Consider the following 25,600-nt stretch of genomic DNA (forward strand, 5'->3'; position numbering starts at 1 on the left):
CTTGTAAGTTTGCAAATTTGTAATCTTCTCTTTGAGAAATAGTGTTCTCAAGAATTGGGGAATATTCTTGAGGGAGTTGTAAGGTTATCTCTTTGGCCTCAAAAGAAAGAACAAATTAGTGAATTTGTTGGAAAATCCTTAGTGTGGATAGCTAAGGTAGTGGACGTAGACTTTGATTGAGAAAGTCAAACTACTCTAAATCGATGTGTAATTACTTTCAATTTTCTGCAAAAGCTTCCACAAAAATTTTAATTACCAATTCACCCCCCTCTTGGCCGATTACATCGATCGATTAACCCAACAAACCCTGACATCCTTGTAGCATCAACTTCTTTGCAGACATTGCCGATATTACATTTGCTAAAGGATTAAACCTTTCAATAATCACATTTACTTCTATCCCTTTTAGACTCTTTAGGGTTACCTTTTTCAATCTATAATCCACGTTCCCATAATAATAAAACAACCAATCCATTCCCAGAATCACTTCGAATTCATCAAAAGGTAGTTCCATTAGATTAACAGGAAATTTAATTCCCTGAATCTTTAGGGGACACCCTTTACAAACCTTATTTACCCGAGCATTATGCCCTAAAGGATTAGTTACTATTACCTCATTACTCGTAGCTTTTAATGGGATTCTCAATTCCTTTACTAATTTACTAGTAATATAAGAATAATTAGAACCCGGATCAATCAGCACCAATACTAATTTATCATACAGCTGGAAAGTACTTGCTATAATATCGAGATCATCACGGTTGTCACTTGTCTTTAAATTGTATACTCGTGGAGTGGAGCGAAATTTAGGTTGTGCAGAGGATTCAGATTGATTCCTCCCTCTACCTCTTCCTCGTCCTCGTTGTGAGGTGAAGATATTTCTTTCAGATGGTGCAGACTCACCAACCATTAATGGGCAATCCCGAATAAAATGTTCGGCATCTCCACATTGAAAATAGACTCCAGAAGCCATTCGACAGTTTCCAAAATGATTTTTCCCACAATGCTGACATTGTCTTATTTGACCCGGAGTGGATCTCATAATACCAGATTCCACTGATTGCGTCTGTCGAGCTCTCATCTGACTTGTTCCTCTTGCAAAGGATGCAATTGATTCTGATCTAGCTTGAGGTTGAAATCTTGAATCTCTTCCTCTTTTAGGTGGTGTTGTGCTTGAAGAAGCATCAGTCCTCTTGGATGTCTAAACTCTTGAGTCCCTAAATCTCTCATTCTGAGCTCTTTCAAGAGCTTTAGCACAATTAATCACCTCCTGGAACGAGGAAAAATTCAGTACTATCAGCATCTCTTTCAATCTAGGGCGCAATCCCTCCACAAACCATTCAGAAGCATCTTTCTCTGTAGTAACAAGCTCAGCTGCAAATCGACTCAGCTTATTAAATTCACATTCATATTCGTATACGGAGCGATTCATCTGTTTCAATTTCATAAACTCCTGATTCATTTGCATGATGAATTGATCTCCAATGTATTTGTGTTTAAACTCTTCCAAGAACAGAGACCAAGTTACTTGATCACTTGACATACTCATGGTGACATTCGTCCACCATATTCTAGTTTGTCCTCTAAGTAAAGACACAACTTCATCCATTTTCTCCACTTCAGAGAAGTGGAGATCATCTAGCATAATTTTCAAATCATTTAACCAAAGATCCGCCGCAACCGGACATTCTTCGGCTTCTCCCTTAAATTTGAGAGCTCCTAATCCTCTCAACTCCTTTGCTACATTTACTCTGTTCTTCACCTTGCCTGGCCAGGGCAGGTAAATTACTGCTTTCAGCGGGCCGATCATCTCCCGCTTCACTTCGAGAACTATCATGTCCGGACATCTAATAAGAATAAACATATCATTCTATTAGCAAAACATCATACTCTATACTACACCAGATCAGAAGTTTTCACTATTTTGTTGGCATGTATAAATTATAAGACACTCTAGACTTCAGTTTATACCGAGAATCAACTAAATTGTAGCTCTGATACCATTAAATATAACACCCCAACCCGTACCCGATAGGGATACGAGTCTGAGACGTCACATTGACTTTTTAAAGCAATATTCTTACAAAATAACAAAACATTTGAACTCATATTAAGAAAATATGATAATATATTAAGAAAATATGATAATATATTATTAAATTATGTTCGTTATAACCAATTTAATAAAATATACATTTTATGAACAGTAAAAATATGGTATAAACAGTACCATGAACAGTAATGAACAGTGATGAACAATACCCTACTACAATATACCAAATGCTAAAAATTTTCTAGAATGTTATAGGGGTATCAATACCCCTATTACAGGTACCGATACCTTGCTACAGGTACCGATACCCTGCTACAGTACTGCTATCCTGCTACAGTACTGCTACCCTGCTACAGTACTGCTACAGTACTTCCATAAAACATACATAAACTCTTAAAATTTAACCTTTCATCACTATACATTTACCATTTACATAAATACATTTAAAACATTCCAAAACTCGATCAGAGCATACATATTTAATTTAACGACTTTGCTTACATGCCAACTTATTTATCACATAATAATACATATTGTTTAAGTTTCTTCTGATCTGATAGTTGTAAGAGTAATGTTGTCCCAGTTGTCTAACCTTTCTTGTCTATCTTCTCTGATTCTACGTGTGAAACACTCACACGCTAAGTCATCGACTTAGTGAGGCATAATAATGATAACAATGAAATATAATGATGATATCATAATAAGATGAAATGTAATGAAATCATCTATACAATCCATGTAAGCTGCATAACAATGTATCTTACCAATAATCTCATCAAATTAACTATCATGAATTTATATTAATAAGTTCAATAGATTCAATAGCCCATGATACAATACTGAGAACCCGAGGTATGTTAGTGTTGTGAGGTTGTACACTATGCTGTCACCACAGCTCGTATAAATTTACACCGAAGTGCCACATAGAATTTATCCCGAATGATCGCGTAGAAATGCACCGAAGTGCCACGTAGAATTGCACCGTAGTGACATATAGTATGTCCCTAAAAGACCACATAGAAATTCCTTAAGAATCATATACATATACCAAAGATCAAGTAGGTGTCTCAAAAGATCTCATACATATTCCAAAGAATACATATATGTCCCAAAGAAACACGTAAAATTTGTCTCGAAGGACCGCGTAGACCTTCTACTCTGGCATGCCAATTATACCTATAGTTCTCATCTACATAACATGGGCTTTCACAATTCACATAGTTTATATCGCGTAGACATATTATTTGCATACTTTTATCACATAGACGTATCATTTTCCATACATTTATCACATAGCTCATATAACTTTTCTGCATATTCATGTCACATAATGCATATAATATGAATTCATGTCATGTATCATAATATGGAATGTGATCATGTATCAAAATATTGAATCTAGACTTATCACAAGTCTAGACTTATCACAAGTCGAGACTGATTATAATACTATATTCATGCTATGCATATACACTTACCTATATCTCTTTTCCTTTCCCTCGAACGATCTTACTTGTCACTTGTTCCGGAACTTGTTTAGGCTCGATATCTACATAAACATAATTTATGAGACAATTATCAAAAGCCTAAACCTTATAAATTGATACTAATAGCTTAAACGAATTTAATGAACCAAACTTCAACTTTTCCTTTAGGGGGTATCGATACCCTCCTTAGGGTATCGGTGCCCTTATTATATTCTGGAATTTTTTGTTCAAGAGGGAATCAATACACATACATATGGTACCGATACACTCTGCTCAAAACATGCTTTTTCACCTCGAAAATTCATCAACTCTTCACTGAATTTCCTCATACAAAGCTCATTTCATACCACTAAACTCAGCTACAACCATTTTAACTAACGTTTATCATTCCAACACTTTAGAATCTCCCATATCTCATTCAAATTCTTAAAGTTAAGAATCATACTCAATTTTCCATGTTATCCAAACTTAATTATAACACTTATAACTTCTTAATTTCATAGATGAAAAGTCAAATTCAACCTCTAAATTCATTTAAACCTTCTTATTCAAAATTTCACTTATCCACTTGTTATCTTTAATCCTTCATAACTTACAAATCTTTGAGTTTTTATGACCTTTTTCATCTCCATCATGTTTCCTAAAGCTTCATGAATCAAACCCATGCTCTAATTTGAAGGATTAACCAAAAGAAATCAAACTCACATTGAGCTTGAGGCTTCACGTTTGGGAGAAGAAGATGAAGAAGATAAGTCTGGAAACTTATCTCTTCAAAGCATATTCCACATGGGTATTATAATACCCACAATTATTATTTTATTATTTTATTTGCTCAATGACCCTCTTGCCCTTTTACTTTTGCTTCATTTATTAAATCATCCTACACAATACATTTCAATTAATTCCTTCACTTTTCAATTTATCTAATTTGGTCATTGAAATTTTAAAATCTTATGCTTTAATCATTAACTCGGTATTGAGGATGTTACACACCATCAGGTTTACCTCTCATTTTTCTTCAGAAATTTTCACAATCGAATTTATACTATATTAAACTAATCTTATTCTATTAGCAAGACAACATACTCCTTACACTATCATATCAGAAATTTTCCACTATGGGTTGGCATGTACACATTTTAAAACTCTTTTACCTTCGGTTTAAGCCTATAATCGACTAAACCTTAGCTCTAATACCATTAAATGTAACACCCCCAACCCGTACCCGACCCGGATACAAGTCCGAGGTGTCACATTGACTGTTCAAAACATTTACTTTGACAAAGTCTAATAAATTTCAGTTTGACATTTCAAATAAAACCAAATAATTTCTATTGTATAAAGCATATGTTTTACAAAACTTTTCAGAGCGTATCCAATACAAATCTTTTATCTTACATGCGAACTACATTTCATATAATAAAATACAGATAATTCAAAACTTTTATGATCTGATCTTTAGGAAAAAGAATGCTGACCTGTCTTGCTCCCCTTAGTTTCTCTTCTCGATTCCAGAACCTACGTGTGAAACACTCACACGCTAAATCGATGACTTAGAAAGGCATAAATAAACTGACTATAACATATCATTACTAATTCTTACTATGCACACTTTATGTTATCATCATAAACTATAGAATGCATTATGCATCAAAACCTAACTACATGACTACATACATATACATATCATTTCATTATCCTTATTATTATTTTTATCATCATCATTAATCCATTTTTCTTACCATATACACATCATATCACACGTATATCACTACACCAATGAACAAACATGTCATCAAGTAATTTCTATAACATATTTCATATTATCAAACATACTTATCACATATAATGTATTTGTTATTATCTCTTTATTAGCCCATGCTAAAGATATGTGAGTACATAGAGGTTGTGCACTATGCTGTCACCACAACTCGTATAATTCCCACTAGGGGTGCATAGAATTTGTCCATAATGACCACTATGTCCCGAAGGACCACATATCACATATGTCCCGAAGGACCACTGTGTCCTGAATGACCGCGTAGAACCCTCGACTCTTGGCATACCAACTATACCCCTAGCTCTCATGACACATAACATGGGCATTATCATTTATATCATTTCACATATTCACATAAACACGTAGTTCACTTTCACATCATAGCTTATGTCACATAATTTGGATCACATATACTTATAGTCACGTAGATCACTTTTGCATAGCTTGTATCAACTTTTCATGTCATTTTACATTTCTTGTCACATTGTTTATATCTTATTCTTATGTTTTCCCATAGTCATATATTCACATACCTTAAAATCATATAGCTTATACCATTCATACATAGTCACATAATTCAATATCACATGGTTTATATCATATTTACATAACATATATTTATATCAAATAATTCTTTAGCTTATAGCCTATGTCACATGTTCATTTCATTCTTTATGTCTTTATCACATAGCTTATTTCATATTCTTATATGATCATATAGATCATTTGTACTATTTCATATAACTTATCACACTATATACACTTATACAAATCATGTAATATACATAATAACATATTATCATATATACTCATGCACACATATAAATCACAACATACACATACTTCTATATATGAATTCATGCATTTTAATATTGGAAATAGACTTATCACAAGTCTTATTTCCCATTAAACATGCACTCATCTAGCCTCACTATTCAATACGGATCTCTTATCTTTTCCTCGATCAATCGTACCTTTCAATTGTTCCGGAACTCATTTAGGCTCTGTATCTACATAAATAAAATTTTCAAGACGATTAACATAAGTTATTCTTCAAAAAAATCATTTTTCCCTTTAAGAGGGTATTGGTACACTACGGGTGTATCGGTACCCAAATTGCTTTCGAAATTCACAGGTATCGGTACACTCCTCAATGTATCGATACACCATGAAGATATTTTTCAAAATTGGTCTTAGTGTATCGGTACCTATTCATAGTGTATCGATACACCCTGCTCAGAACATACATTTTTCACCCGGAAATTTCACAACTCTTCACTAAATTTCATTATATAGAGTACTTTTTATACTACCAAACCCAACTATAAACACTTTAACTAATTTCCATTATTTCAACATCTTATTATCTCATATATCTCATCCAAATTCTTAAAACCAAGAATCTTACTAAATTTTCCATGTAATTCAAACTCAATTTTAACACTTATAACTTCTTATTCACACTTATGACAAGTCAAATTCAACTTCCAAATTCATTTAAACTTTCTTACTCAAAATTTCACTTAAAAACTCTATTTACTTAATCTTTCCTAACATGTCAATTTTTGTGTTTTTACTTATCTTTAGACTTCCTTAAACTTTCTTTCCGTTCCCCCCTTTTCCATATTTTTATATCCTATATAAAGGAGGAATAAAAATCTTTCTTATAAAATTACCATTATACCCTTCAAACTTTCCATAATTACCATTTAATCCAATAAGGAATTATTCCTATTTAAGTCCTTAAACTTTTAACTTGTTTCAAAATCGAGCACATAGTTTTCAAAATTTGCAATTTAGTCACTGACCCTGATTTGGGATGTTACAATATTTGTCTAAAAAGTCCTTAAAGATCGCCAACCAGAATGTCCTCAATCAGGCACCTTTCGGTTGCAGTACTCGTTAACCGTGGCACCCTTAAAACCCTACATGCCATTTGGCCATGCTGGTCTTCTTCTGAAGTCGTCGTCATCTTCTTGGGTGGGGCTGATGATCGGGAGGCATTGGCTTTGGGAGTTAGGATGAATCTATGTCAAAATATCAATTTGACACTTATACGAATCAAATACGACGGATATTTTCTGGATAGAATCATGGAGGAGATTCGACTTGACAATGAAAGTCTGGCACAGTTTCAAACAAATATCTCTGGGAACAATTGCACCAAGTACATTGAAGAAGTAATGAACGATGGAAAGACGACTAGTAAGTTCCTGCACACCCTAGACAATCATTACGACATGGTAGTGGCTGGAAGACATCATTATGATGCCTCGCCTCTTTTGTCGGGGTTAACATAATGGAATGAGAACAGTGAGTTGGGCGCAATCGACGATATGTTGGCTTCTTCAGATTTCCTGGGAAATACCACAATCTTGGTGGTTCAACAACATACCGACAATGGTCATGACAAGTGAAATGAAATACGTAGTAAAAAGTGTTCTGATTTCAAATGAATATCTTACATCACAAGTGAGACCATACAGCAAAACTGACCTGCAAGAAGCATACTAGAACTAGCAGATTGATAATAACAGGCAATCTACCTGTATAATAAGGTTAGGAATGGAAATGGAAATGGAACATGCATGGCTTTTTTGCAGATATGTATCACATGACAATTAATACTTGAATAGTCAGACTGGTTTACTAACTGTTCCTATGTGAAACCAATCCTTAAGCATAACTACCTTAAACAATTGAAAATAAATGCAAAGTTCATTACATTCTTCTTGAAGAAAACATAAAGTTATTGCTAACCCATGCCATGCAATTTCAGGAATTACTTTATAAATAAATTCAATATAAAAATCAACTGTCATAAACACTACAAATCACAAAGAATCGTCCGATACAAAGCTCCAACTTCCAAAAGAATTCTTTTCTCTCTGGATACCATGAAAGTTGAATTAATATCCAAAATTTGAATGCTACAAAATATATATAGTGTAGTAGATGAAACATAAGGGAGATCATGAATTGCAGAATATCAACTTGGACAAATGAATCATAGTAATGCCATATTCTAGCCAACAATTCACTTTTGCACCGCTAATTCTGCTGTAGGATAACGTGTAGGTTTCTAACTCTTACTAAAGAAGCCTAAGATGTGCAGTATCATTCAAACGTTTTATCTGCCAACCTGTTTTCCAGGAATGCTGTAATACAGTCACAGAAGAGTCTTCTATGCATACTTTACGTGACATTACGGGACTACACTCAAGGAGGCCAGTAACAAGACATTTAATTGGCAGGGAATGAGTAAAAACACCAACAGAAGTGGAGCCTAAGGAAGTGGAGGGGGGAGAGGAACTCCTGACATTTAAATCATGAAGGTCAGGCTGATGACTGGTATCCCGAGGAGACATTTCATCATCAGCATCATGTTCACCAATATTCGACACAAATTGTAGCCTGCTCTTACCGGACTTCTTCCCTGATAAAACAGGTCGCTGCTTTGAAGCATATCCCAATAAGTAGTTGAAGAGAAGCTACATCTCTGTCATGAACTGAGTTGGTTAAAGCATGGTTGTTAAGGTGTGTAAATCCTTGATTCTCATTCTGGTGCAAGGAAAATTCAGATCTAAGTTGCCTGAGAGATTCTCCAGAAGGTGCAGAAAAATCAGGCTGGTATCTTTCCATTAGACTCAAAACTTCAGGTGTATAGATTTTTTATCGAGGGCACCCCTCCCAATACCCCATATTCAGATCCATAAGTGCATCAGAGGGTTGTATCTCTGCCACTTCAAAATCCATCTCCTGGATGATTTAAAAGGGCCAGCCATCACAGTTGAGTCAATATAACCAGGAAAATGCATAAATCACATCTTATATCATCGTTAAAATTGTTTCTGTCAAAAGCAATAATTAGGTGATACCATGCACAATGTATAAGTAAACATCGCATTCAAGAATCAATTATTGCTACCACTGCTAGAACAAAAGGAGAAAATAGACACCGATCAAAGTCTTGATTCCTACGGATGATTATTCTTGATGTCTTGCTTACCATTTGGATTTAATAAGGTACATATCTTTCAGAAATAACGGCTGAAGTTAATATTCATTTACCCATTGGTCAAGCAAAGATCCTTCAGAAATGTTAAGTATTCACAGAACTTACCCGTGGTAAGCAGTTGAAGTTTATCACTAGTGTAACCATTGACTTGTTAATGAAGCCTGGCCTTCTAACGGGCCTCAGAACTAATCTGAAAGCGTGGTACAGGTTACTTCACTCGACAAAAAAATAGGGGGTAAAAGTCCCTCCAGAAATGAGAGAATGTTTTTCACTGATGGCTTTAACACACCTACACATATATATCTTACGTAGTCACTACTAAATCTACATAGTATACTTCCTTTAATTTTTTCATAGTCCACTCAGATAAGAAATTGAGAAGAGAACATAGCTCAGCACAGTTTCCATCTCTATATGAGAGCATCTCCAGTCTAAGTTCGTGATATGTTTGGCAAACTAACAATAAGGGTGCGTTTGGTTCATGGAATGTAAGATTACCAGTGGGAATAAAAGATTACCAGTGAATAGGATTACTGAGAATGTTGTATTTTGTGTTTGGTTGGTTTAGCAGGAATGTAAGATTACCGTGTTTGGTTAAAGGAATAAAAGATTATTGAAATTTATATTTGACCAAATTGTCCTTATTATATATTTGTATAATATTACAAATTGTAAAATATTTATATATTTTCTTTAAAAAATTAAATTCATAATATTTATATAATTTTTTAAAAAAATTAAAAATATAAAAAAAAGTTTAATGAAAGGGTAAAAAAAATTTTAATCCCTGAACTTCATATAAAATTTTAATTATATACTTTTTTTTTGTAAATCTAAAACAATTTAAGGATAAATTTGTAATTTAACCTTCGTAGAATTTTTATTATTCAATGACAGAAGAATGATATTTTTGAAAAAAAAAATAAAAATTTAAAGGCATTTTAGTCCAAAACGCCAGTAATGTTACAATACCTAAGGGAAGGGATGTAATGACATTCCCAATAATATACCCCAAAAAATCTACTATTGGTAATAAAACATTATCGGGAATGAGATTCCTGACCAACCAAATATGGGAATGTGAGATTCTCATCTCATGGGAATCCCACAATCCTTGAACTAAACACCCCCTAAGGGAATTTGACAAGTGACTTCATGACATTTGTGAGGATTTTATGTTTATTTAATGTCATTGAAAACTTTGGACACATCAGAGTCTGTTTCTTAAGCAATTTCTACTCAGCCCATTGTTCGATCATTGAAAGAATATTTGATAAATGTACCACATCATACACTGCTTTGTTCAGCAAGTCCTTACTGATAACAGTACAAATCTAAATCAACAGTCACTTGCTCCTCAACCCCAGTTCAGCACAAAGAGTTGCATAGCAAGTAAAATGCATTTTTCGGAAAAAGATATCTATATATTTTCCCATATGCAGCCTTAGAGGTGCAAAGCAACTGGAAAGAGTAGTTTTACATGACAAACGGAAAGAGCAATGGATCTAGCCCGATCCAACGGAGAGCAATAAACGGCATTAAACCTGTTGGATATATGAACTGTAAAATTACACCGTTAGTATTGGCTGGAAATATAAACAGTAATTAAAATGAACAAATTCGTAAACCGTGTCGTGGTAAAAACCACTGCCTTAGAAACGAATTCGTCCCAATGTGTGTAATCGCTGCAGTAGGCGGACCGTCCCCCGAGATTAACACGGTCGCTCCAAATTCTGTACACTCGAAACCGGAGTGGACTGCTGGTGGTATTGCTCTTCTGATTGAAAAGCACTCAGAGAGAACTCACAGAGAGAATTGTAGAAAACACACTTTTGTAAGTGAATTGTGAATGTTTGAGAGTGAGTTGAGAAACTGAATATAACCCTCTATTTATAGGCTAGAAATAGGGTTAAAATCGTCCATAAAATTTCAGGATTAAATCTCTTCTTTTGTAACAGCTGAAACGTCTACATGAACCTGGCTCAAAAATAGTCCAGGTTCATTGTATCATTGTTCAGCTGTTATAACTCCCGAAATTATATCATGTAACACATGAAATTAAATCAAATAACTTATGATATTAATAGCTTGTCTCTTTTGTACAAAGCTGGAAATCAGTCCAGATACATCTTAACGTTTTTGATTTAATTTAGGAAAAACTGTTTAATTTCTCATAAAACAGCTGTTATCATATGAAATTAAACAGTCATCAGCAGTATATAAATATCAGTTGAAATATTTCACATTTTTCTATTTGTTTTTTTCAAAGATAAATTCTTCAATAATTTTCTCTAAAAAGATAGTATCCGCGTGGACGTGTCGAGACCACGACCACGATTCGAGCCGAGCCAAAACGGTTACAGCGGTGCGCGAGAGTCTTACTTGTTCTCTATCACTCAATAAGAAAATAAGAAAGTCAAACCTTAAATACTATTCTCAATAGTATTTTTAATATTACGTAGGATTGAACATTTACTAACAAAACCTGATCCCTTGAAAATTTAGGAAGACAGCCAAATCCCTGGCTTGGCGCTTCCCATTAGAGGTCAGGGCGGCTCCGTCGCATCTTCCACCGACAATATCAGGCCTCAAATTCAAATCACACTCACCGTGGCTAATGAAATAAACCTCAAGCACCGTTCGATCATCGTCGAAAGAAAACGAACGAGAGAAAACAGGAGGCGGAGCCAATACATTATAGGGGTCCCACACCTTGATTGAAGGACCCATTCGAGGGGTACCCAAGGAAGATAGCTGCGGAGAGAGAGGGGTTGCGGAAGCGTAACAGGACAACATTTCGGGCTCCTGTTCCAGTACTTTCTTGACCAGGTGATTGTTTTCCAGTTGCCTTATGTTGGATTCATTGTTGTCTTCTTCTTCTTCCTCTTCGTCGTCATCGTCGTCCACCCGTTCCTCATCGTCGGGGCTTTCATCGTGTTCTTCTTCCGCCGCTTGTATGGATTAGGTGGAACCCATATTTTTGGTTTTGGAGGAGCTTGGAGATGATCTAAGGGAGGAAAAGGGAAGATCTAATGGAGTCAAGGCACTGCATTTTGGAACATCACGTGAGCAAATCTGGAAACTCAAGATATATGAGACTGGGAGTTTGGTCTTTTGCTGATGGGTAATGTTACTTATTGCCTGTTGTCGTTTAAATTTAAATTTTATTTAGATCATAAAACTTTAATATAATTAAATTAAGTCATTTAATCGTTATTATTATAAAAATATATTATTATATAATGTTAATTTCATTAATCTCTATGTGAAGCTGCATGTTCCTGGTAATGGTAGTGATGAAGATGCGACATTAGTAAGTTAAGAATGGCTATAGACAAAACTTGGGCACGGAAGGAAGGTAATTTGGGATTGTCTTTGGCGCCTAATGGTTTTGTGTTTTCCTTTGGTTGGCAGTCTAAGGTAGGGGTGTAAACGAGCCGAGTCGAGTTAGAGTATTGCCGAGCTCGACTCGAACTCGAAAACTTTTAATGTAAGCTCGATTCGAAAACTCGCGAACCTAAAATTTTCAAGCTCGACTCGAACTCAAAAGATAATATTGAAACTCGACTCGAACTCGAAAAAGCTCGAACTCGAAAAAAATTCAAAAGTTCGACTGAAGCTCGAGACTCAATTGAAGCTCGATTTTGAGCTCGATTCAATCTTGATTGTGAGCTCGATTCAAGCTCGACTTAAGCCCGTGGATGAGTTAATATTCTTTTGCTGTAACCCATCCCCTTTTATACATTCGACTTACCCCTTATTCCCCAAAAACAAACGATGTGGGATATCAACTCACATAGGACAGTGTATTTCCAAAGTGGATTGACGGCACAGAAAACCCCCTTTGCATCAATGTAGATAGAAAGGAATCAAGTGATCGGTTTTTATCAAAATGGCAAGCAGAATGTAACACCCCCAACCCGTACCCGATCTGGCTACGAGTCCGATATGTCACATTGACTTTTCAAAACCTTTACTTGAACAAAATAGTAAATAATTTTAAAACTTTTATTAAATACAATTAACTAATTTACATAAATTAGTATCATATGATTTTACAAACCAATTAGAGCATATCAAATTCCAAAACTTTATTTACATGCCAACTACTTCTATATACCAATTACATATATTTTATGATCTGAACTTTGTAAAGGAGATACCGACATGTCTAGCTCCACATTGCTCTTTATATTCTTTTCGAACCTACGTGTGAAACAATCACACGCTAAGTCGATGACTTAGTGAGGCAAATAAAACATATAATAGAAATCATAAAACATTCATATAACAAAACACATGAACATTTAATACTAACTTATCATACAAAATCATATAACAATTTCATACAAAATCACACATCTTTTTATATAACAAATACACTCATGTACATATATCATCTTCTACTTTCTTAGCATTATCATATATATTATTATCATTATTTATATCATTATCATCAAATTATTTATCACATGATCTTGTATTTATCATTTCTGCATATCATATAAAACATATCATTTCACCTAGAAACACCCATAACCTCATACAATTCATATAACGCATTTCGTATAATCAAAAACATATCCATCATATATATATATATATATTTGTATGTTATTGTTTCTTTATTAGCCCATGATACACTAGTGAGAACTAAAGATATTTGAGTGCATTGAGGTTGTGCACAAATGCTGTCACCATAGCTCGTATATATACACCGAAGTGCCACGTAGAATTGCACCGTAGTGCCACGTAGAATTGCACCATAGTGCCATATAATAATGTCCATAAGGACCACATATCATTCCTTAAGAACCATATACATATGCCAATGATCACATAGATGTCTCAACAGACCCCATACATGTTCCAAAGAATACATATATGTCCCGAAGAACCGCGTAGACCCTCGACTCTTGGCATACCAACTATACCCCTAGCTCTCATGACACATAACATGGGCATTATCATTTATTTCATTTCATATTCACACATTCATATTACTTATCTCTTATCGCATGTCTGATCTCATATAATCATGTAATCACATAGCTCATGTCATTTCTTGTGAAATCACACATATCATGTCATACATATAACTCTTATACTTTCTCATATATTCACATAGGTAATATCATAGGGCTTATATCTTTTCATATGGTTTATGTTCTATTCTCTTATATTCACATACATGTAATACATATCAAACATGTTTACATAAATCATTTCTATATAATTCACATGTACTTATATTCTTTTTCATATACTCACATAGTCATATAATATAATATTTCATATGACCTCATATATCACATCACTTATATACATATCCAAATATTCATAGATACATATCATTTAATTATTCCTATTTACATAATTTATGGTCATATAGTTCATATCACAAGTCACTTATCTTATATCTTCTTCTCATATGTTCATATTTATCATACAACACATAAGTTTTATTACATATTTATATCACATTCATATATCACTAATTCATAATATAATTTACATCGCATCATCTATCTTATTCTTTATTTCTTGGTATGCACTTATAATACATAACCTATATTATACTGATAAACATATATATATTACTTCTATTATTTCTTTTATATACAAATTAATCAATTTACTTAATTCAATTTCATATAACTCCTATAATTTTCTCATATCACTCCATATTCAAGTTTCCTAATTGATACATTATTCTCATTTCATTCTATAACTCAATCTCATTTAGTTTCTTTCAATTCACATTAAATCATATAACGCTATTATATTAAATTCTCATAATTAATTATACCACTATGTACACTCATAATCCCATTATTCATATAAATTTTCCACATAATTACCTAGTTTCTATCGTTTCTCGTGGATTCACTTTCATCATATTCTTTTATTTTTGCATATTTTATTTCATAATCCTATACTCCCTTTATCATATGATTTATGTAGGTTCTCTTATAACTCTTCATAAACATATATTTTACATTCTATATATTACGTAGATCTTATCATAAGACTTATTCTTATACTTACATAAATTATAACACATACAAGAACATATCAGCTCATATAATCAATCATACATACATTTTATGTCATTCGCCTACTTATAATCAACACTTCATGCATAATAAAACAACTATCAGAAATAGACTTATCACAAGTCCAATTTCCTTATAATCCTAAATAAGATGCACTCACCTGGGCCTCACTAAGTTAATACCGATCTCTCATATTTCCCTTGATCGATCTTATTTTCCAAATGTTCCGGAACTGATTTATGCTCGGTATCTACACAAATATACAATTTAAGGCAATCTATCAAAATCTAACCTTATAACTTGATACTAATAGCTTAAACGACTTTAAGAAATCAACATTTCCATTTTCCTTTAGGGGGGTATCGATACCTACTATCGATACCCTGGGGGTATCGATACCCTCATGACATTCTGGAATTCTGCTCGTTTGAGAGGGTATCGGTACCCCTTCGAATGGGTACCGATTCCCCCTAGCCCAGAAATCATTTTTGAGCTCGAAAATCCACTTGATTCAATTCAAACGCTTCATCTTTCATCCCCTTTCATATTCCTAACTTACATATACATACTTAAACTCATTAATATTCATTTATCTCATCTTTAACCTCAAAATTCCATCTTTCTTATGGAAATCAATAATCATACCAAAGTTTTTCATGTTATCCAAACTTAATTATAACACTTCTAACTTCTTATTCTTATAGATGACAAGTCAAATTCATCCTCCAAATTTGTTTAAACCTTCTTATTCAAAATTTCACTTAAAACCACATATTCTTTAATCTCTTCTAACATCTTCATCTTTGAGTTTTTACTTATATTTAGACTTCCTTAAGCTTTCTTACTTTCCAAAGAATCAAAACCAACTTAGAATTCAAATAATAATCAACTAATAAAAATTCTCACCTTAGCTCTTGGCTTCCATGCGTGAAGAAGAAAGGAGAAGAAGAAAACTCTGGAAACTCATTTCCCCTCATTCCCACTTTTTATATCCCTTAAAAGAGAAATAAAAATCTTCTCTTAGAAAAGACCATAATACCCTTATTACTTTCAAACTTTACTATTAAATCCAACCTCAAAATTCTCCAATTAAATTTCTGAACTTTTTAACTTATTTCAAAATTGAACACAATACTTTCAAAATTCACCTTTAAGTCACTAGCCCGATATTGAGGATGTTACAAATCTCCCCTCCTTTAAAGAAAATTTGTCCTCGAATTTTCACTGTACATCTTGATAAGAACATATGTTCTAATGTTTTCATGTTGCTTCATTTACTTAATCTTTCATGTCGCCATCAGAAAACTTACTTTTCATTCCTTTAGTTCTTCATCTACCTTCTTCCCTTATACATCCATATCATATCACTTATCAAGTATACACCAACTTCAGTTCTTATCACTTCAAATCATAAATCAATCAATTTACTCATCAATCTCGAATTGCCTTGCAATCATACTCCAACTTCATTCTATCATCACTTTACTGTCTCTTAACTTCTTTAATCATATAAATCATTCTTTGTTTCTCTGACTACTTCTACTTGACCAAGAAACATAACTTTAAATCTTCATCATAGATAATTAAAACATACATCTTGCAGAATCAAACAATCTTTCACATCCTCTGACAAACCTTTCTTACTTCTAATCAACTTATAATTTATACTTCAACATAACCTTTATCATATCTGATCCTTTAAACTCAATCATTTTATTTCCTTATTCAATTAGTTTTCCCTAATTTAAAATCTTCTTATAGCATATGTCATATCTTTTCTTCAGACTCTCATACTCTTCTAGCTTCCTTTAGATACACAAATCCGTATCTTCTTAACTATACCACATTTACATTATCAGAATATACTATCATATCTAAATCCACATCAGACTTGATTGACTTAACCTTACATCTTTTCCAAATCTTACAACTTTATCACTTTTACTATTACAACTCATCAATAGAAACTGTTCAATCTAGGGCACAAGCCCTAATCAATCAATCAATAATATACGTTATTTCTATTCGAAATTATCTCAACAATAATTTACTTAACTTATAAATCCACCTTTATTCTCATACTTAACATTCTAACTTCTTTATCTTATAAACTGATTAATGATGTATACATTCTTAAATTCTTCTTATCAATCCTTAGCTTTACTCAAACATACAAATCCTCACTTCCTTCACTATATCACTTTACTATGATCACAGTATACAATTGTATCCAGATTCACTTCATATTTGGTTATCATATCCTGACAATATCTTAAAATCTTATAACTCCAATACATTTCATCACACAATCTTGTTAGTCAACGCTAACTCTTTCCATCTGGAATACAAACCTTTATCATATCCACAATCTTACTTATACACAATACTACCCATTTGATTCAAATCCATAACTCTGATTTCATTCATCTTATAAACATATCACTGATGCACTTATTCTTGAACTCTTTTACAATTCTAACCACATCATTCGATCCTTTAACGTTCTTATGGTGACACTTGTTCACCATATTCTAACTTGTCCACTTAGTAACGAAACTACTCAATTTAACTTCTCCATTTGCAGAAATGAAAACCTTCTAATCATTATCTTCCTATCATTTAACCCAAAGGTCTGTAACAATAGAATCTTCCTCAAATACACCCTTGAACTCGGGTGCTCTTAACTCTTTCAACTAATTCGATACATTCATTCTATGAGTTAAAGAAGTGGAAAATTGAAAACACATCAAAATATTATTCAACATCATGAAGACATTTTCTAATCTTGTACAGGCATTCCCTGAAAGTTTTTCGCTCTTCTCCCTGCCTGGCCAGGGCAGGTGAATGCTATTATCTTCAGGTCTATCACCTTGTGCTTCACTTTTGAAGCTCTCAATATCACACATCTAATATAATATAACTATTGAACTCTATTAACAAGAAACACACTCATTACCGTTCAGACCATAAACTTTTTCACTTCGTGTTGGCATGTACATTTTTTAAAAAAAAATACTGCTGACTTCGATTTAAGCCTAGAATCAGTTAAACTATAGCTCTGATACCATTAAATGTAACACCCCCAACCTGTACCCGATCCGGCTACGAGTCCGAGATGTCACATTGACTTTTCAAAACCTTTACTTGAACAAAATAGTAAATAATTTTAAAACTTTTACTAAATACAATTGACTAATTTACATAAATTAGTATCATATGCTTTTACAAACCAATTAGAGCATATCAAATTCCAAAACTTTATTTACATGCCAACTACTTCTATATACCAATTATATATATTTTCTGATCTGAACTTTGTAAAGGAGATACTGACATGTCTAGCTCCACATTGCTCTTTATATTCTTTTCGAACCTACGTGTGAAACAATCACACGCTAAGTCGATGACTTAGTGAGGCAAATAAAACATATAATAGAAATCATAAACATTCCATATAACAAAAACACATGAACATTTAATACTAACTTATCATACAAAATCATATAACAATTTCATACAAAATCACACATCTTTTTATATAACAAATACACTCATGTACATATATCATCATCTACTTTCTTAGCATTATCATATATATATTATTATCATTATTTATATCATTATTATCAAATTATTTATCACATGATCTTGTATTTATCATTTATGCATATCATATAAAACATATATCATTTCATCTAGAAACACCCATAACCTCATACAATTCATATAACACATTTCGTATAATCAAAAACATATTCATATATATATATATATATATATATATATGTATTTGTTATTGTTTCTTTATTAGCCCATGATACACTAGTGAGAACTAAAGATATTTGAGTGAATTGAGGTTGTGCACAAATGCTGTCACCACAGCTCGTATATATACACCGAAGTACGCGTAGAATTGCACCGTAGTGCCACCTAGAATTGCACCGTAGTGCCATATAATAATGTCCATAATGACCACATATCATTCCTTAAGAACCATATACATATGCCAAGGATCACATAGGTGTCTCAACAGACCCCATACATGTTCCAAAGAATACATATATGTCCTGAAGGATCGCGTAGACCCTCGACTCTTGGCATGCCAACTATACCCTAGCTCTCATGACACATAACATGGGCATTATCATTTATTTCATTTCATATTCACACATTCATATTACTTATCTCTTATCGCATGTCTGATCTCTTATAATCATGTAATCACATAGCTCATGTCATTTCTTGTGAAATCACATATCATGTAATACATATAACTCTATACTTTCTCATATATTCACATAGGTAATATCATAGGACTTATATCTTTCATATGGTTTATGTTATATTCTCTTATATTCACATACATGTAATACATATCAAACATGTTTGCATAAATCATTTCTATATAATTCACATGTACTTATATTCTTTTTCATATACTCACATAGTCATATAATATAATATTTCATATGACCTCATATATCACATCACTTATATACATATCCAAATATTCATAGATACATATCACTTAATTATTCCTATTTACATAATTTATGGTCATATAGTTCCTATCACAAGTTACTTATCTTATCTCTTCTTCTCATATGTTCATATTTATCATACAACACATAAGTTTTATTACATATTTATATCACATTCATATATCACTAATTCATAATATAATTTACATCGCATCATCTATCTTATTCTTTATTTCTTGGTATGCACTTATATTACATAACCTATATTATACTGATAAACATATATATTACTTTTATTATTTCTTTTATATACAAATTAATCAATTTACTTAATTCGTTTTCATATAACTCCTATAATTTTCTCATATCACTCCATATTCAAGTTTCCTAATTGATACATTATTCTCATTTCATTCTATAACTCAATCTTATTTAGTTTCTTTCAATTCACATTAAATCATATAACTATTATATTAAATTCTCATAATTAATTATACCACTATGTACACTCATAATCCCATTATTCATATAACTTTTCCACATAATTACCTAGTTTCTATCGTTTCTCGTGGATTCACTTTAATCATATTCTTTTAATTTTGCATATTTTATTTCATAATCCTATACTCCCTTTATCATATGATTTATGTAGGTTCTCTTATAACTCTTCATAAACATATATTTTCCATTCTATATATTACGTAGATCTTATCATATGACTTATTCTTTATACTTACATAAATTATAACACATACAAGAACATATCAGCTCATATAATCAATCATACATACATTTCATGTCATTCGCCTACTTATAATCAACACTTCATGCATAATAAAACAACTATCAGAAATAGACTTATCACAAGTCCAATTTCCTTATAATCCTATAAAATAAGATGCACTCACCTGGACCTCACTAAGTTAATATCGATCTCTCATATTTCCCTTGATCGATCTTATTTTCCAAATGTTTCAGAACTGATTTATGCTCGGTATCTACACAAATATACAATTTAAGGCAATCTATCAAAATCTAACCTTATAACTTGATACTAATAGCTTAAACGACTTTAAGAAATTAACATTTCCATTTTCCTTTAGGGGGGTATCGATACCCTACTGGAGGTATCGATACCCTCATGACATTCTAGAATTCTTCTCGTTTGAGAGGGTATCGGTACCCCTTCGAATGGGTACCGATTCCCCCTAGCCCAGAAATCATTTTTGAGCTCGAAAATCCACTTGATTCAATTCAAACGCTTCATCTTTCATCCCCTTTCATATTCCTAACTTACATATACATACTTAAACTCATTAATATTCATTTATCTCATCTTTAACCTCAAAATTTCATCTTTCTTATGGAAATCAATAATCATACCAAAGTTTCCATGTTATCCAAACTTAATTATAACACTTCTAACTTCTTATTCTTATAGATGACAAGTCAAATTCATCCTCCAAATTCGTTTAAACCTTCTTATTCAAAATTTCACTTAAAACCCCGTATTCTTTAATCTCTTATAACATCTTCATCTTTGAGTTTTTACTTATCTTTAGACTTCCTTAAGCTTTCTTACTTACCTAGTTTCTATCGTTTCTCGTGGATTCACTTTAATCATATTCTTTTATTTTTGCATATTTTATTTCATAATCATATACTCCCTTTATCATATGATTTATGTAGGTTCTCTTATAACTCTTCATAAACATATATTTTACATTCTATATATTACGTAGATCTTATCATATGACTTATTCTTTATACTTACATAAATTATAACACATACAAGAACATATCAGCTCATATAATCAATCATACATACATTTCATGTCATTCGCCTACTTATAATCAACACTTCATGCATAATAAAACAACTATCAGAAATAAACTTATCACAAGTCCAATTTCCTTATAATCCTATAAAATAAGATGCACTCACCTGGGCCTTACTAAGTTAATACCGATCTCTCATATTTCCCTTGATCGGTCTTATTTTCCAAATGTTCCGGAACTGATTTATGCTCGGTATCTACACAAATATACAATTTAAGGCAATCTATCAAAATCTAATCTTATAACTTGATACTAATAGCTTAAACTACTTTAAGAAATCAACATTTCCATTTTCCTTTAGGGGGTATCGATACCCTACTGGAGGTATCGATACCCTCATGACATTCTGGAATTCTTCTCGTTTGAGAGGGTATCGGTACCCCTTCGAATGGGTACCGATTCCCCCTAGTCCAGAAATTATTTTTGAGCTCGAAAATCCACTTGATTCAATTCAAACGCTTCATCTTTCATCCCCTTTCATATTCCTAACTTACATATACATACTTAAACTCATTAATATTCATTTATCTCATCTTTAACCTCAAAATTCCATCTTTCTTATGGAAATCAATAATCATACCAAAGTTTCCATGTTATCCAAACTTAATTATAACACTTCTAACTTCTTATTCTTCTAGATGACAAGTTAAATTCATCCTCCAATTTCGTTTAAACCTTCTTATTCAAAATTTCACTTAAAACCCCATATTCTTTAATCTCTTCTAACATCTTCATCTTTGAGTTTTTACTTATATTTAGACTTCCTTAAGCTTTCTTACTTTCCAAAGAATCAAAACCAACTTAGAATTCAAATAATAATCAACTAATAAAAATTTTCACCTTAGCTCTTGGGTTCCATGCGTGAAGAAGAAAGGAGAAGAAGAAAACTCTAGAAACTCATTTCCCCTCATTCCCACTTTTTATATCCCTTAAAAGAGAAATAAAAATCTTCTCTTAGAAAAGACCATAATACCCTTATTACTTTCAAACTTTACTATTAAATCCAACCTCAAAATTCTCAAATTAAAATTCTGAACTTTTTAACTTATTTCAAAATTAAACACAATACTTTCAAAATTCACCTTTAAGTCACTAGCCGATATTGAGGATGTTACACAGAATCTTGTAAAAAATAAACAATAAATACCATTAAATGAAGAACAATCTGCATAATTAAACTTTCTTCTCGAGAAATCAATAACCATTTAAGAAGCCTTTTCTGCAACCAACACCAACCTCGTGCATTTCAGTTTCATCCATTTCGTCCTTTTCCCTTCTCTTTTTGAACGTTACTCACATTTGTTGACCATCTTTTCTTCTTTCTTTTGTGCTTTTCATGTACTATAAGTCTATAACAGTCTCCTCATTGCGTAACTTTTCTGTCAGCATGAAGAAGATGACGATGAAGATGAAGCTTCATAATTCCATTCACCATAATTGTTTGGTGTTTTGAACAAATATCAATGTTATTCTACTTAATATCTTAATTATTAACTCGACACGACAGTGGTTTAATTTCAAACAACTTGGAATAGCTATATTCAAACCGAGAAGTAAATGAAGAGTTTCTGTGGGTACATATTGGAAAAAGAAAAACACTAAACGTGCAGATTTTGTAATTGGCTTATGGTGGTGAATTTTTATGTATTTTCTTCTTTAGTTTTTATTACTATGTTTCATGGTATTTTACCAACATTTGTATGCAGATCTTATGCTTGCAGGGATCACCAGATGGACCTGAACCGTAAGTTCCTTTTCTTTTTATGGTTATTCATACATTCCACCTCTGGCTTTTAGACTCCAGAATGATTTCTTCTTTTCAGATATGTTGCAATCATGAATGCAATATTCTCTGCCCAACGCTCTGAGGTAATCAAATTTTACATCCATTATTTCTTTCTCATTGTTTCAATATATATTTGTCAAATTTCCTCCAAAATTTTCATGTTTCATTAATTCGACAGTTCATTACCAACTCAATTCAACCTAGTCCTCTATGTTCTTTCTTATAGTGACTTGAAAACTTTAGATGTAGTTGCGAAGTTAAATATCCTATTCTTTCTACCATCTGTAACAGTTGTTTGGATTTTTTTTGGCGATTTATGTATAGGGTAGGTATCCTAATGACGGCTTCTAGTTGGCCAAAGGTCTTAACCTTGTAGTGGAAATATTATTGTTTCATTCTACCATCTTGTTTTTGAGTAGAAGGTTTGCATTATGTCGGTGAAATTTGGCATCTTTCATTTTTTAGTTTGCAATTGTTTTTTATTTTACTCACTCCCTATACACATGAATACATGCATGATACAACTAACTGGCTTGTTTATTCTTTTCTTTTGTATGTGTAGTTTTTCTTGCTTCAAATGTGTTCTTGTCGCCAGTCTTAATTAACTGGCTACCTTCTGTAGGTTCCTATAGATTCTTGTTACATCGGTGCACAGAATTCAGCCTTTCTGCAACAGGTATGGCACCTTTAGTAATGCTCTCTTACTGGCCTTATGCTGCAAACAGACATTGGTTATCCTCCCTCAGTTATACTGATACGCTTTGATGCTTGGGACTTTTAGGCTTCTTACATAACTGTTGGTGTACATCATAAGCCACAAAATTTGGATGGGCTGTTTCAATATCTTATGGTATTTTGTTTTTCTCAAACTGGTTAGCAATTTGAATTTTTGATTTAATATATTGCTTGTTGTCAGCAATCGTCCCTCTGTACAGATTGATGAGCTTAACTTGATTTCTTGACATATGTTTTATAGTACTTAATCATGATGACAGTACCTTGTAGCATTTTTCATATCGTTAAAGTGCCTATTTCTTTATAAATGTTCTTTGAAGTGCATTTGGTTGATGAAAATTTTGGCAAATTATTTAATTAATATGTTGTTGGTTGATAAATTTATAGTTTGGTATGTTATATTTTAATTTTTGTATTTCAATCACATTTGTTTAAATTTTCTTATTTGTTTTAAATGTTCAGCTGTCATTTATATTATTTTCCATATTATTTTAGCTTAAATCGAATAGGATCAATTGCATATAAGACCCTATAGTTTATGCACATTTTGTATTTAAGTCATTGGTTTAATTCCAATTTTGTATATTTATTTTAATCCATGTTTAGGATTGTTTTCTTTAATTGGTTGTGTATATTTATTTTGCATGTTGATATGTTTATGTATAAGTATGCGAATGATTTATTTAGGAGTCACATAACATCATTTTGCATAATTGTATGTTACCTTCATGTGTATAACTTAAACCCTAAACCCTAAACCTAAACCCCACACCCTAAACCCTAAACTAACCTTAAATCATATCACATAAACCCTAAACCCTAAACCATAAACCCTAATCTCTAAACCTTTATATTTATGATATTTGAACTCGAAACCTCAAAATATAACAATAATTTAAAAAATTAGTTATTACAAATATTATCATTAGAAATATATTAAATATTTGTCATTAGGTAAATAATTTTTTTTTAAATTTAAAATAAATATAAGAAAATTTATTCAAAAATAATTTTTAACCATTTTCAATTCAAGAATATTTATTCATCAATAATGTATTTTTAATATATTTTTAATAATGTAATTTTAAAAAATTTAAAATTATAATATAACATTTTTTCGAGCTGCTCATGAGCTTTTCGAGTTTAGTATCGAGTAGCTCGCTCGTTTCGGCTCGTTAAGAACTCGAGTCGAGTTCGAGCTCGAGTCGAGTCCATTTGATCTGAGTATTTATCGAGCCAAGATCGAGTCGATCTCGAGTAGCTCGCGATCTGTCTCGTCTCATTTACCTTGTATAGGGGCCGGTAATAACTAATGATCCACTTTGCCCAATTTATGTTACATCTGTTGAAACCAAAACACATTTC

At 32.3% G+C, this 25,600-nt stretch overlaps 1 long non-coding RNA gene and 1 pseudogene across 2 annotated transcripts; one reads left to right on the top strand and one right to left on the bottom strand.

Annotated features, from left to right (window-relative positions):
* The first annotated feature begins 492 nt into the window (after positions 1 to 492).
* On the top strand, positions 493 to 24,232 carry LOC120147530. Of its 2 annotated transcripts, none has more exons than XR_005518287.1 (4): positions 493 to 504; positions 8,428 to 8,429; positions 23,222 to 23,583; positions 24,123 to 24,232. It is a non-coding gene; the product is annotated as an uncharacterized LOC120147530 (long non-coding RNA). The 2 variants fall into 2 exon arrangements; XR_005518288.1 differs by lacking the exon at positions 24,123 to 24,232 and having other exon boundaries at positions 23,222 to 23,458; positions 23,538 to 23,549.
* Positions 8,239 to 12,401, bottom strand: LOC120147529 (annotated as a pseudogene).
* Positions 24,233 to 25,600: the final 1,368 nt, after the last annotated feature.

Source organism: Hibiscus syriacus, unplaced genomic scaffold, assembly GCF_006381635.1.
Source record: "Hibiscus syriacus cultivar Baekdansim isolate YM2019G1 unplaced genomic scaffold, ASM638163v2 tig00110940_pilon, whole genome shotgun sequence".
Classification (NCBI taxonomy): Eukaryota; Viridiplantae; Streptophyta; class Magnoliopsida; order Malvales; family Malvaceae; genus Hibiscus; species Hibiscus syriacus.